The sequence below is a fragment of the Bos taurus genome, chromosome 1, assembly GCF_002263795.3.
Source record: "Bos taurus isolate L1 Dominette 01449 registration number 42190680 breed Hereford chromosome 1, ARS-UCD2.0, whole genome shotgun sequence".
Classification (NCBI taxonomy): Eukaryota; Metazoa; Chordata; class Mammalia; order Artiodactyla; family Bovidae; genus Bos; species Bos taurus.
In genome coordinates, this window is record NC_037328.1 from 54,939,895 (window position 1) to 54,954,599 (window position 14,705).

Sequence of the window (14,705 nt, forward strand, 5' to 3'; positions counted from 1 at the left end):
AATCAGCCATAGGTATATATATATATCCCTTCTCTCTTGAACCTCCCTCCGATCTCCCTCCCCATACCACCCCTCTAGGTTGATACAAGAGCCTCTGTTTGAGTTTCCTGAGACATACAACAAATTCCCCTTGGCTATCCATTTTACATATGGCAATGTAAGTTTCCATATTACTCTCACCATACATCTCACCCTCTTCTCCCCCTCCCCATGTCCATAACATTTCTGAGTCTTTACTTTGTGTTTTCTCCTACCAGCACCTTTGTTTATGTTTATTTTACCTAAAACTCCCTTTATTCTACTTAGTATGTAAAACCTTATTCAAATCTCAGGTGATCCAAGGAGATGCCTCTGATCATACTTATTCAGTGAACTTTTATTTCTATTAATTCACATAGTCCTTATTCTTCACATAGCATAATTATAAACTGTATACAGATTTTCCTCAATTTATGATACATTCCAGTAAACCCATCATAAGTTGAAAATACTGCTATTTGAAAATGCCCTTAATACACTTATCTTACTGAACATCATAGCTTAGCCTGGCCTACCTTGCCTGTTTTAGCCTTGCATGTTAGCACTTCTGTTAGCCTTGCATGCATGCGTGATAAGTCGCTTAAGTCATGTCCAATTCTTTGTAACCCTATGGATCATAGCCTGCCAACCTTCTCTGTCCATGGGATTCTTCAGGCAAGAGTATTGAGTGGGTCACCATGCCTTCCTCCAGGGGATCTTCCTGAACCAGGGATCAAATCCGAGTCTCTTATGTCTCTTGCATTGGCACGTGGGTTCTTTACCACTAGTGCCACCTGGGAAGCCTTTTATTAATTTTAAGTTAGGCAAAATCACCTAACACAAAGACTCTTTTATAGTAGCAATGTTGAGTATTTCATGTAATTTATTGGATATTGTAGTGAAAGTAAAAAACTGAAAGGTTGTGTGGGTGCAGTGTGGTTGTGAATGTATTGGTTGTTCATCCTCATGGTCAAGTGGCTGACTGGGAACTGCCCAACACTGAAAGAAAGTACTGTACCATATATATCTAGGAAAAAAATAAAAAATTAAAAACTGCAAGTATGGTTTCTTCTGAATGCATGCAACTTTCATAGCACTGTAAAGTAAAAAAGTTGTATATCAAATGAGCATAAATTGGGGTTGTCTGTACTCTGATAATAAAGTTATTTTTACCTTTTTTGCTCACACTGCTTTGCTTTTTCCATTTTTACTCTTTGAGCACAAGGTTTATAGGTAATATTTCTTTGGATTCTCCTTAATATCAGGCATAGTGTCATCCCCATGAAGGTTAATTAACATGTGTTGGATGATTCACATTTGATGGTAAATGACATCAATCTCAGTTTGCAACTTCTGGATTAAAACTGGCAAATATTTACATGGCTTCATGCTCAAGAAACTTTTCCACAATTCTAAATGAAAGCAGATCCTGTTTTCCAATCTCTTCTTTTCTGTGAAAACCCATCAACTATGGTGTAATAATAATATGTTTTATAGCAAAAGTAGTATGTAGTTATGGAAATTAAAATTGGCAAAAACTGTGGTTCTGCAAATACATGTTCATAAAACTCATTACAATTTCAACAGAATTTTCCAACTGGCTAAAAGTTATTTACATTCCCATTTCCAAAAATAACCTTGAAATGGTTTAATGTTGGAATTATCTAATATCAAGAAATTGATTTGTGTTAATGAATTAAGTTGTATCAAATTGTTATGATCCAAGCATCAATTGGTCATTTTCCAGATTTTGTGAATTTGGCACCATCAGAATTTGGCTGAAGACATCCAAATTACAAACATAAAGCAACAAACTGCCAGAGTTGTAGTTTAAACTTAACTACCATGCCACTTATTTCCTTTAGAAAAAGTTAGCCTGTTAGGTCCATAGTTGCTGTCACATAGATAAATAAACTTTGATATTTTAAGAGATCACAGTTATGAGGTAAAGGTTCATTGTAGACAATATATCTTGTTTATCACTGAATAGGCTTGGAGACAAGATGGTAGAGGAAGACAGTCTTAGAGTCAAATTAAATCATGAATTAGTTCTCTGTTTTACTAATGTACTTAAACCCTGACAATGTTTATGATTTTGAGTTTAAAAGCATTTTAACATCACTAGATTATATTACCTAAAGCTGGAAGAGTTTTCTTTTCAGTGGTGATAAAAGTCAGGTTGAAATGTAGGAAACACTGAGAATGATGACTCTGAAAAATGGACTTGTTTTCATCAACTCCAAAGTCATTACCTTTATGTATCTTTAGTGTATGTGTGCTCAGTCACTTCAGTCGTGTCTGACTCTTTGTGACCTTACTGCAGCCTGTCAGGCTCCTCTGTCTATGGGATTCTCCAAGCAAGAACACTTAACTGGGTTGCCATGCCCTCTCCTCCAAGCAGTCTTCACAACCCTGGGATCAAATCCATGTCTCCTGCATCTCCTGCACTGCAGGTGGATTCTTTATGTATGGAGCCACCTAGGAAGCCCCATATATCGTTGGCACTTTCTATTAAAGTACATTCTGGACAACTATGTTCAGTATGGAACAGTTTCTTTGGATTCATGTATAGACAGTGTTTTCTTAAGTATTTCATGCCAACAACAGGGTGAAGCATTTTAGAACTAATCATAGTGGGAGTGGCAAAACCTCCAGTATTGAAATATGCATATATAGAGCACATGTCAGAGACTGTGAATGAAACCCTTATGTAATTTACTTTATCAAATTCCACATATCAAATTTAATGGGTGCATTTTAAGATTTAGAATGAAAGGCTTTTTCAATATTATAATTACTGGTGAAAATTAAAGACATGATCATTATATTGAAAAACTACACTTAACTGGTTAAAATGCTTGCAAAGATGGAAAACATTCTACAAAGTATAAGTCTAGAACTGACACTCTGAAACCAGTTTACACAGTAATCGGTACATTGTTATGTTTCTAGCATTCATTGTCCTTTATGGTTAACTGTCTATATTTTTATTAGGATATTTAAAGAAATATAACAAAATTAAACTTGATTTTAGAGGTGCCAAATAACAAATATTTCAAGACTATACATTTGTAAAACAGACCAATGTTACATGTTGTAATAATGTCACTTTAAGTTAAAATAATAATTTGGAAACATAAATGATGTACAATGAGTTCTTTTTATTTTTGGTCTGTATATTTTGGTGGTGATTCATAGAAAGTTTAAGTGGTTTTCCTCAAGACTTACAAAATATTCAAACTAATACTAATAGCAGTCAGAAGTCCATGGGGTCGCAAAGAGTCGGACATGACTGAGTGACTGAACTGACTGAACTGAATACTATATCATTTTGAGCAAAGAATATTTTTATAAAGGCAACCTGTAGTGCTTGGTTCAAACTTCTTCATAATGAGGACTTGCCATGTCCAAAGACATATTTATTTGGAATGATAAGCTTAAATTGAACCATCATATACTTTTCAATAGCATTCCACTTGGAATGGATCCAGTAGCCACACAGAAAGATGTCATACATACCTAGATTGGCATATATCTCACTACAATGCATCAGACTCTAACAGGATGAGAATATCACAGTACTGCTTCAGTAGGTCATCAGTGAGGCATAAAATGGAAAAGCAATGAGAAAATATACAACTACAAAAGAAGAGTAATAAAATAATTTAGACCAAGTTAGTCTCTAAAAAATGTTGAGAAATGGGCTTCACATCTTTTGAGTATACATATTTTCAGGCTTTTCAGTTTAGTAGCACAACCTCCTTGGAGAAGGCAATGGCACCCCACTCCAGTACTCTTGCCTGGAAAATGCTATGGATGGAGGAGCCTGGTGGGCTGCAGTCCATGGGGTCACGAAGAGTCAGACACGACTGAGCGACTTCACTTTCACATTTCACTTTCATGCATTGGAGAAGGAAATGGAAACCCACTCCAGTGTTCTTGCCTGGAGAATCCCAGGAACGGGGAAGCCTGATGGGCTGCCATCTATGGGGTCACACAGAGTCGGACACGACTGAAGCGACTTAGCAGCAGCAGCAGCAGCAGCACAACCTCCTATGTTAAAGTGGTGCTTTCAAAAAAAATCATAGGGTATGATGGTTAATATATCACAGGGTTCTTTCCAATCCAAAAGAAGGGCAGTGCCAAAGACTGTTCAAACTACCACACATTTGCACTCATTTCACATGCTAACAAGTTAATAATCAAAATCCTTCAAGCTAAGCTTCAATAGTACATGAACCAAGAACTTCCAGATGTACAAGCTGGGTTTAGAAAAGGCAAAGGAACCAGATAATCAATTGCCAACATCCATTGGATTATAAAAAAGTATGGTAATTCCAGAAAAACACCTGCTTCATTGACCATGATAAAACCTTTGACTGTGTGGATCACAACAAACTGTGGGAAATTCTTAATGAGATGGGAACACCAGACCACCTTACCTGCCTCCTGAGAAACTTGTATGCAGGTCAAGAAGCAATAGTTAGAAGCAGACATGGAACAACAAACTGGTTCCAAATTGAGAAAGAAGTATGTCAAGGATGTATATTGTCACCCTGCTTATTTAACTTACATGCAGAGTGCATCATGTGAAATGCTGGGCTGGACAAATAACAAGCTGGAATTCAGATTGTCGGGAGAAGTATCGATAACCTCAGATATGCAAATGACACTGCTCTGATGGCAGAAAGTGAAGAGGAACTAAGGAGCCTCTTGATGAAAGTGAAAGAGGAGAGTGAAAAAGCTGGCTTAAAGCTCAACATTCAGAAAATTAAGATCATGGCATCCAGTCCCACCACTTCATGGCAAATAGATGGGGAAACAATGCAAGCAGTGGCAGACTTTATTTGACTGCAAAATCACTGTGAATGGTGACTGCAGTCATGAAATTAAAAGATGTCTGCTCCTTGGAAAAAAAGCTATGATAAACCTAGACATTATATTAAAAAGCAGACATCACTTTGCCAACAAAAGTCTGGATAGTCAAAGCTAAGGTTTTTCCAGTAGTCATGTATGGATGTGAGAGTTGGACCTTGAAGACTGAGCACTGAAGAATAGCTGTTTTCAAACTGTGTTGCTAGAGAAGACTCTTGAGAGTTCCTTGGACAGAAAGGAGATAAAACCAGTAAGTCCTAAAGGAAATCAACCCTGAATATTCATTGGAAGGACTGATGCTACAGCTGAGTCTCCAGTACTTTGCCCATCTGATCTGAAGATCAGACTCATTGGTAAAGACCCTGATTCTGGGAAAGATTGAAGGCAGGAGGAGAAGTGGATGATAGAGGATGAGATGTTTGGATGGCATCACCGACTCAATGAACACGAGTTTGAGCAAACTCCAAGAGACAGTGAAGGACAGAGAAGCCTGGCATGCTGCAGTTCATGAGGTCTCAAAAAGTAAGACATGTCCGAGCAACTGAACAACAACAATAATGGTTAAGAACTCAGGTTCTGCTGTGAGACAAACTTCCTTTTGATTCTTAGTGGCGACTTAAAATCTCCCTGGGTTTGGGCAAGATACTAAAACTTGATAAGTCTTCATTCCTTTGATAAATTGAGTAATGATATCAATCTCACAGAGAAGTTCTAAGGCTTAAAAGAAGTAAGTAATGTAAAGTGCTTTACACTGTGTCTGTTCAGTAAGTGCTAAAGTAAAATGGGCCATGAAGAAAGTTCACAATTGGCATAGGGATAGAACCAATATACGGAGAAGGCAATGGCACCCCACTCCAGTACTCTTGCCTGGAAACTCCCATGGATGGAGGAGCCTGGTGGGCTGCAGTCCATGGGGTCGCTAAGAGTCGGACACGACTGAGCAACTTCACTTTCACTTTTCACTTGCATACATTGGAGAAGGAAATGGCAACCCACTCCAGTGTTCTTGCCTTGAGAATCCCAGGGATGAGGGAGCCTGTTGGGCTGCCATCTATGGGGTCACACAGAGTTGGACACGACTGAAGGCGACTTAGCAGAAGCAACATAATACTAACTCACTAAACTCAGTCTTCTTGATTCATAATGTTATATATGGCTCTGCCTATTACAATAGAAACAAGTTAATTATAAATTATCTTTAATCATTATCCATGCACATAGGTATTTTCCATAGCCCACAAAGTAAAGTGTGTGGTGGTTTAATCATAAATACTTCCAAGAAGACCATATTAACTTCATTTTAAAAGCTGCCCCAAAATTTCTGTTATGGATCATTTGTACCAATGTAATTTAACTGTCTTGATTTGGTTTCTCACATAAGGAAAAAAAGATTCATGTTTATTTCAGCATGCAAATATAATGCCTAAAATTATATCAAATACTGCTTTGGAGAAAAGATTTAGGTTATTAATATTTTAAATGTTTTAAAATATTCATTGCTCCAAACCAGATTTCTCTTTTTAAATTTCTATGGAACTATACAAAGTAAAAAATGCACTCTAAGTAGTGTCATATGTTAATGGAGAAAATTAATTAGCAGAAACTGAGGAATCAAGTTTGATTAAAGTTGTATCACAGGTTACAGTGTATTTAGTGGCTGTATTAAAAATTGTGGTTTGGAGACTTTAAATCTTAAGTAATTTTTTAGAAATGTTTATTTTATCAAGGTTTGTATAGTAAGATTTTTTATAATGTTTCATAATGAGAGTCTAGCTGCAAATTTTATTTCTAGGTAGGTATTTTTGGTAGAAAATTATAAGGATGACTGTAATTTCCTCTGCAAATAGTTGCTTCAGTCATGTCCAACTCTTTGTGACTCTGTGAATTGTGGCCCGCCAGACTACTCTGTCCACGGAATTATCCCAGGAAGAATACTGGAGTGGGTTGCCATTTCTTTCTCCAGTAGTTCTTCCTGACCCAGGGATTGAACCCACATCTCTTGTCTCCTGCATTAGCAGGCTTGTTCTTTACTACTAGCACCACCAAGGGTGATAGCTAGACGTTATAGCCTTGTTCTCAGATGATTCATTTTAATGAAAATTATTTAAGTGCATAAAATATATAATCTGAATGAACCGGTTTAGAATGTTGGAGACCTAATACACTGAAGGTGGAACTGACGCTGGAGAAAAGTGTGCACAAGAAAATCCAAGGAGGTTGTGTGTGAGGCATGTCAGAGACATATCCAAGCTCTCACTGGAGGTGAGTGAGTGAATCTGGGTTTGGGAGCTGCGCTGGGAGAGTAGAGCCTACACCATAGGTTGCTGGGGTAGGAAAGTTTATAGAAAATGTATCCTGTTATGATTTACTTGTCTAACTGTCTCATAGTCATGTTTTTCTCCAATGCCTTTTTATTTTGTAAAGCAATAATCAATCGAGTATACGACCTAATTTTTTATAGCATGCTTAGATGTACATGCTCAAGGTGAGCATGTGCTCCACCTCTTCCCTCATTTTTGGCTGATTTGGGGGCATAGGTCATTTACGTGGAATTTAATGGAATGTCATTTAATGGAATCTAAATAATCAAGATAAAATTTATACCTATTTTTTTCCCTCGTGTATCTGGAATGGAATTATAAATAATTAGTAATTTTTGATTCAAAGCATATATTCATCACTGGTACACACATGGACTATTTCTGCTTGTTTACTTAGTTATTTAGTAATTAATTTTATGAACTCCGGGAGTTGGTGATGGATAGGGAGGCCTGGCGTGCTGCGATTCATGGGGTCGCAAAGAGTCGGACACGACTGAGCGACTGATCTGATCTGAATGCCTATCTACAAGTTCTTTATCCAAAGAAAGAACTACAACTGTGAAAATAATTTATATGGAGCCTTTTATTTCCCTGTCTCCTCTCCCTCTCTCTTCCTCCCCAAGTAACTGTAGTTTGAATTTTGTGTTCATAATACCTTTAATTTTGTCTTCAAATGAACTATTTATTTTTACCCTGAACATTAGCAAATATGACCATCCTAAATGTCAGAACATTAGTATTTCCTTTTTTTTTGAAGACTTAAGAAAAACAGTTTTAGGATCATAGCAAAATGGAGAGGGAGTCACAGAAATAGACCATGTAACCCCTACCCCACTATATGAATAACCTTCCTCACTATCAACAACCTCTACTATAATGGTACTTTTGTTATAATTAATAAAGCTCTATCATAACTGCCCAAACTCTATAGTTTACATAAGGGTTCACTCGACATTGTACAGTCTATGGATTTAGGTAATGACATGTATCCATCATTAATTACCACACAGTATTTTCACTGCCCTGAAAATCAACTGTGTTCAGTTGGTTCATCCCTTCCCATCATCCCACCCCTTGGTAATCATAGATCTTTATACTATCTTCATAGTTTTGCCCTTTCCAGAATATCCTATAGTTCGAATCATACGGTATTTAGCCTTTTCAGATTGGCTTCTTTGACTTAGTAATATGCATTTATACTTCCTCTGTGTCTATTTGTGGCTCCATAGCTAATTTTTTAGCTTTGCTGAGGTATAACTGACAATTAAATTGTTATATACATAATGTGTATAATGTGATAAATTGATGTACATGTAAATTGTGAACAGATTCCCTGTCTAGCTCATTAACATAGCCATCACCTCACATATCTATTTTTGTTTTTTTTTTTATTTTACATAGAAAACACTTAAATTCTATAATTTTGCATTTTATAATTTTGTGTTTTACCCTAGGTATGATTCATTTTAAGTTAATTTCATGAAGGGTACAAGGTCTGTGTCTACATTCATTTTTTCCACGTGAATGTCCCATTTTTCCAGCGCCATTTGTTGAAGAGAATATCTTTGTTCCATTACAGTTTTTTTTATTCTTTTGTAAAAAATCAGTTGACTATTTTTATGTAGGTTATTTCTGGGCTTTTTATTCTGTCCCACTAATCTGTTTGTCTATTATTTTCCACTACTATGTTGTCTTAATTACTTTAGCTTTCTTCTAAGTCTTGAAGCTATGTAGGGCAGTGCAGTCCTTCAACTGTATTCTTTCCCTCCAATATTGTCTTGGCTACTGACTCTTGTTTCCTTGTATAAAATTTAGAATCAGTTTGTTAATATCCACAAAATAACTTGTTGGGATTTTGATTAGGAATACATTGACTCTTTAGATCAATTTGGGAAGGAAACTGGCATCCTGAAAATATTTAGTTTCCTATCCATGAATTTGGTTGGAATATATATGCATTTATTAGTTGTTTTATTTTTTTATCACAGTTCTATAGTTTTCCTCATATAGATTTTGTATATGTTTTGTTATGTTTATGCATAAGTATTTCTTTTTTGATGTTAATGCAATAAATGGTATTATTCTTTTAATTTTAAATTCTACTTGTTTATTGATTGTATATAGGAATATGATTGACTTTTGTGTATTAACCTTATATTCCATAACCTTAATTAAATCACTTTTAGTTCCAGAAATTTTTTGTTTATTCTTTTGAATTTTCTACATACACCATCATGGCACCTGCAAATAAGATCAGATTAAATTCTTCCTTCTCAATATATATACCTTTTATAGTTTTTTGCTTGTCATGTTGCATTAGCTTTTTTTTTTTTTCCATAGGTTAGTTGAATTGCTTTATTTATTGAGATTTATATTAGAAAGTTTGTGGTGAAATATATTTTTATTTTAAGTGAAATTTTCTTAGATAAACATTTTTTTTTTTTTCTTTCCTGTACAGTGTTGAAAGTTGAAAGGGGGCTTTCTTGACTTTTTCTTAATCTTGGTAGGAAAGCTTCTAGCTTCTCACTGTTAAGTATGATGTTAACTGTAGGATTTTTTGGATATTCATTATCAAGTTGAGGAGGTTCCCCTCTATTCCTAGTTTACAGAGAATTCAAATGATCTTTTAAACTCCACACCATCACATCTGTTTATGTCTATGGATATATTACTGGCATATATTGAGTAAAATGCTTAAGCTAATTGAACTATTCATGCTATCATTTAAATCTCATGGATTGGTACATAATGGATAATGAGAAGAAAATGTTTGAATGACTGACAATTCATCTTACAAAAAATAATGTTAAAATACAGAAAAAAAAGTGCTTCAATCCACTAATAGTTAGAATGGAAAATGGGAAAACTCTATCCAAACGACAAAGCTAAATTCACTTATAATTCAAATTATGTGTGAATGATATCAAATTACTCAATGGAACAACTTTACTCAGCCTAATAATGTTGTAATAAATTTTGATCTTCATAATTAAAATAATTTCTTATCGAATGATTTTTTCTGAAATATTTGCTTATTTGAAAGCACTAATTATTAATTTTATAATGTAAAATATCTAACTTTTAAAATGTTACTAAATTATCAAATTGTATTTAACTACTGAAAATTGAAAACTATTTAAATGATAACTGTTTATCATTTAAACTGTTACAGAATGTTTTAGAATTTATCTTTATCTTTAGAAAGAAAATTTATCTGTAGAAAGAAAAAATATATAGGCTCCAAGTCAGATGTTGTGATTAGACAGTCTTTTAACTAATACTCATCATTATTTGTAGGATATTTAATCTAGTTATTTAGCATTGCAAATTTAGTGTTAAATATTGTGTAGTGTTTCTTATTATGGGAAGTTAAGAGATTTTTCCAGGGAAGTACTACCCAATAAACCTGCCTATAATGATGGAAACGTGCTATATTTCACTGCCCACCACGGTAATGCCTACTCATATGTTAGTTAAGCACTTGAAATTTGTCTAAGGTGACTGAAAAAGTAAAACTTTAAATTGTATTTCATTTTTATTAATTTAATTGACAGGAAAAATTGACTCTGTTAAGGTCTTACAATGAAAACAAAAATCCAGCAATTTGATATTTGACAATTCTTCATTAGTTTAAACAACTTTTTATCAAATTTGCTGTATTTCGTGTTACTGTAGATGCAATGGGAATTCATAGAAGGGAAAACTTGTGTCATTTGTGAAAAATTGTGTCTCACTCATGGACAAGTGAGAGATTCCTGGAGTTTTGAAGAATAAGAAGAATGAATCTTGGATCATTTAGGAAAGATCTATTAAAGTAACATACAGAGTTTTTGGGTTTAGAGTGGCTACTTTAGAGATGAGCTTCATTTTTAAAAAGTGATAGCATTCTGACAAACCAAGAATTGAATAAGCCTATTTCTTACATTAGCCAAAATGTTAATGGTTTAAATCAGCATTTATTTATTACTTTACAGTTTCTGTAGGTCAGAAATCTGTGCCTGACTTAGCTGAGTTCCCTGCTTCAGGGTCTCTCACAAGGCTGCAGTGACAGTGTTGGAGGGAAGGATTCTCAGCTGAAGGCTCAATCAGGGGTGTATCCAAAGCTCGGTTGCTAAATACAGTCATGTGATTATTTCCAGGATTCAGTTTCTCAAGAACTGTTGGAAGAGTGGTTTCATTCCTTGCAGACTTAGACTGTTCGCTAAGTGTAACCCTTAGTGTCTTCTCGTGTGGGTCCTTCTCTCAGGAAGCTCACAAAATGGCATCCTCCTTCATTAGATAAAAAGCTCAAAATGCCCAAGAGATAGCAATTGTAAGCAAAATGGGAATTATATTTTTAGTGACATAATTTCAGAAGTGGCATTCTTTAACTGTTATTTTACAAGCAAGTCACTAGGTTCAGTGCACACAGAAACAAGGAGTATTACAAATGGGCATAAATATCAGTATCAGGAGATGGGGATGATTGATTGCCATTTCATAAGCTTCCCATCACATTAACTAGTCAAAATGTCAAAGACTTTTTAAGAAGCATGTGATACTTCCCAATACCCTTTATCATAAGTCCTACAAATAAACCTCTGCCTTAAATATTAAAAATAAATGAAAGACTATGAAGCCATAAATATGATTTTTTTACAGTGTTTTCACACTAACAGCCTAAGTTTTGCAAATATAAATTCTTAATACTGTCAACTGTGTTTTATATAGTGTCAGTTGCTGAGTAAAAGTGAAAGCTGGAAAAGTTCCACTAGGCAAACTCTTAGCTATTTAGTCCTGAGCACCATTTGTATTTAGCATTGTTATGTAGCTCCATTCTTTGCAACCTTTTCTTATTGCTAAGGTGAGAACATGTAGTCTTTGCCACATGTTGCATACAATCCTAGAAAGACTACTTGTCTCCAGAGATTAGCTTCTAAATTAAGAATAGGAAAGGTAATCTAGTATGAAGAAAGTAATTTATCATAATCCAATAGCCTAGTAGACTGGTCATACATACAAAGTGGTCATTAATTACAAAAGGAACCCATGCATTCTATTCCTGTGAATTGCAGTTAGGGATTTTCTAGTGTTAAAGATTATGCATCCCCCAAATGGCAACATTTAGCTCTGACTACATGTTATTAACTGTGTTCTATTATTCTAAAAAGATGACAGAGATATTTAAGTAGCAAATATGTGTCATATAAGATGCAAATCTTGTATCAATTTCTGTAGGATAGAATTGTAAAATAACATCAAATACATGAAGAGACATAATTCTAATATCACTCATGCCCTCTTTTCTTTTTTTTTGGAACCAGTCATTACCCTTAAATCTTTCAGTTTGCTTAACCCCTATGCAGCATTTCAGCCTAGTTTACATTTTCCTGTTTTATTTTTCCTTCTGTTTGCAGTAAACTTCCATCAACAGTTGCAAAAGCTTGTCATCTTTTTCCTCATTAGACACTCTTAACCTTCCATATTCTATATAACCATGCTATGCCAAAGGTTATCAATAATATACAAATAAAATTATATTCCCTGACCATTTACCTTTTCCAGCATTGAATTCTCCTTATTTTTTACCCTTTCTTGGAGCTCTTCCACTTGTTCTGTGCCTCAGGTTCATTTTCCCATGACTTGCTGATATTCCTTGATCTTGATTCTTTCTCTGGCTTCTTAAATATAGGAGTGCCTTAAGATTAAGACTTCAGGTTTTTACTCTTCTTTGTCTAGACTCTGTTTAGTCACTGACTCTTGAATAAATTCTCTACTTAAGCAATCCTGTCTGAGTTAGTGACTCATATCTACATCTATAGCATTTTTCTTGAGTATAAATTCTGCTTGTGCAACTGTGTGCTGAGCATTTGCGCTTGGACAAATTTGTGTTCCTTCAACTAAAATATGATTGGCATTGAATTATATTACATCCTAGGATAAACAAACTTTCCTTTAGCCTTTTATCTTCTCTGTCTAATTTGGTGTTTTTCTCTGAGCCAAGTTTAAAATAAAAGTTATCTTTGATTCTTGGCTTGAAACATTGAGATTATTTCACCTGTCTAATTTCAACCTTTCTCACCTGAAAATGAATATGATAATAAGTCCTACCTCAGAGTGTCATTCTAAAGATTAAGTTTCATAAAACATTCAAAGTATTAATACTTAGCACAGTGCCTGACATGCAAAAATCCCCTTTTGTTGTTACTATATCATATTCTAGAATGCAATGCTTTAATTTTTAAATATATACTTCTTAAAATTATATGGTATTATTAAAATTATAAACTATCTATGAAATATTTTTCAGAGATTGACAAAGTATTTCTAAATAGGGAAGATTAGCCTATAAAATTCTGTAATACTGTAATGATAAGTGTATGCCATATATGCTATTGTAGCTGTTTTTAATAGTCTAGTTTTATGTAAGATAAACACTTATTTGTATAAAATAAAACAACTTATAAATAAAGTAATGAATTGAGGAAATCATAAAAGTACATACTACTTAGACTACAAGAAAATTTAAAATTTTGTCCATAAAATATCAAGAACAAATTAAAAAGGCAAATAATTTCTTAAAAAGGAAAAAAGGTTCACTTATATTTTACATACTATACAAAACTATATATAAAATACTGGTGAAATATTTTCCAATAGTATTTTAAATGCTGTATCAACAACATATGATTGTCCCTCTTTTAGAACAATACCACCAATATTGATTATGGCCATTAATAAAAATAAGGAAAAGATAAATTACATAATTTGATGAGTAAAATTTAGGATCTCAATGAGATTTAAATTTCAGTTTCCATTACAAGAAATTTGAATGTTTTTCCTTTCTGTTTACTGCCTTTATTTTTTTGTAAAAGCCACTTTTAAAAACCATTGACAAAATGCAGTGGTGATGGAGGAGGGTACGTTGAGCACATGTACCACCTGCTTAAACACTTGGAGCAGATGGTGCATTTAAAAGGTATATTGTTGATAAGTAAACTGACAAAATATTGCTCCATGTCCAATTAAGTTCTCATCTGCAGAGATGTCTAAAGAACATTGAACAACTTAGAGATGAACATGCTCTCTACTTTTCTGGAGCACAGTAGGACCATGATGAGAGGGCTGGGTTTTCTAATGTGGTTCAGAATTTAACCACATTTTGTCAGAAAATATGCACAATAGTATTACTCAGAGTTTTGTTGTTGTTGTTCAGTTGCTAAGTCATGTCCAACTCTTCTCAACCCCAAGGACTGTAACAAGCCAGGCTTCCCTGTCCTTCACTACCTCCTGGAGTTTGCTCAAATTCATGTCCATTGAATCAGTGATGTTATCTGACCATCTCATCCTCTGCTGCTCCCCTCTCCTTTTGCCTTCAGTCTTTCCCAGCATCAGGGAAAGATGAGTCAGCTTTTTCAATGAGTCAGCTCTTTGCATCAAGTGGCCAAAGTATTGGAGTTTCAGCTTTAGCATCAGTTCTTCCAATGAATATTCAGAGTTGATTTCCTTTAG

At 34.5% G+C, this 14,705-nt stretch overlaps 1 long non-coding RNA gene across 1 annotated transcript in view; it reads right to left on the reverse strand.

Moving 5' to 3' along the window:
- The window catches only part of LOC132346264 (uncharacterized), a 68,664-nt gene extending 55,736 nt beyond the window's left edge, over positions 1-12,928 (reverse strand). Inside the window, exon 1 of the long non-coding RNA XR_009496044.1 lies at positions 12,750-12,928. This is a non-coding gene — a long non-coding RNA (uncharacterized lncRNA). The remainder of the gene's footprint in view (positions 1-12,749) is intronic.
- Positions 12,929-14,705: the final 1,777 nt, after the last annotated feature.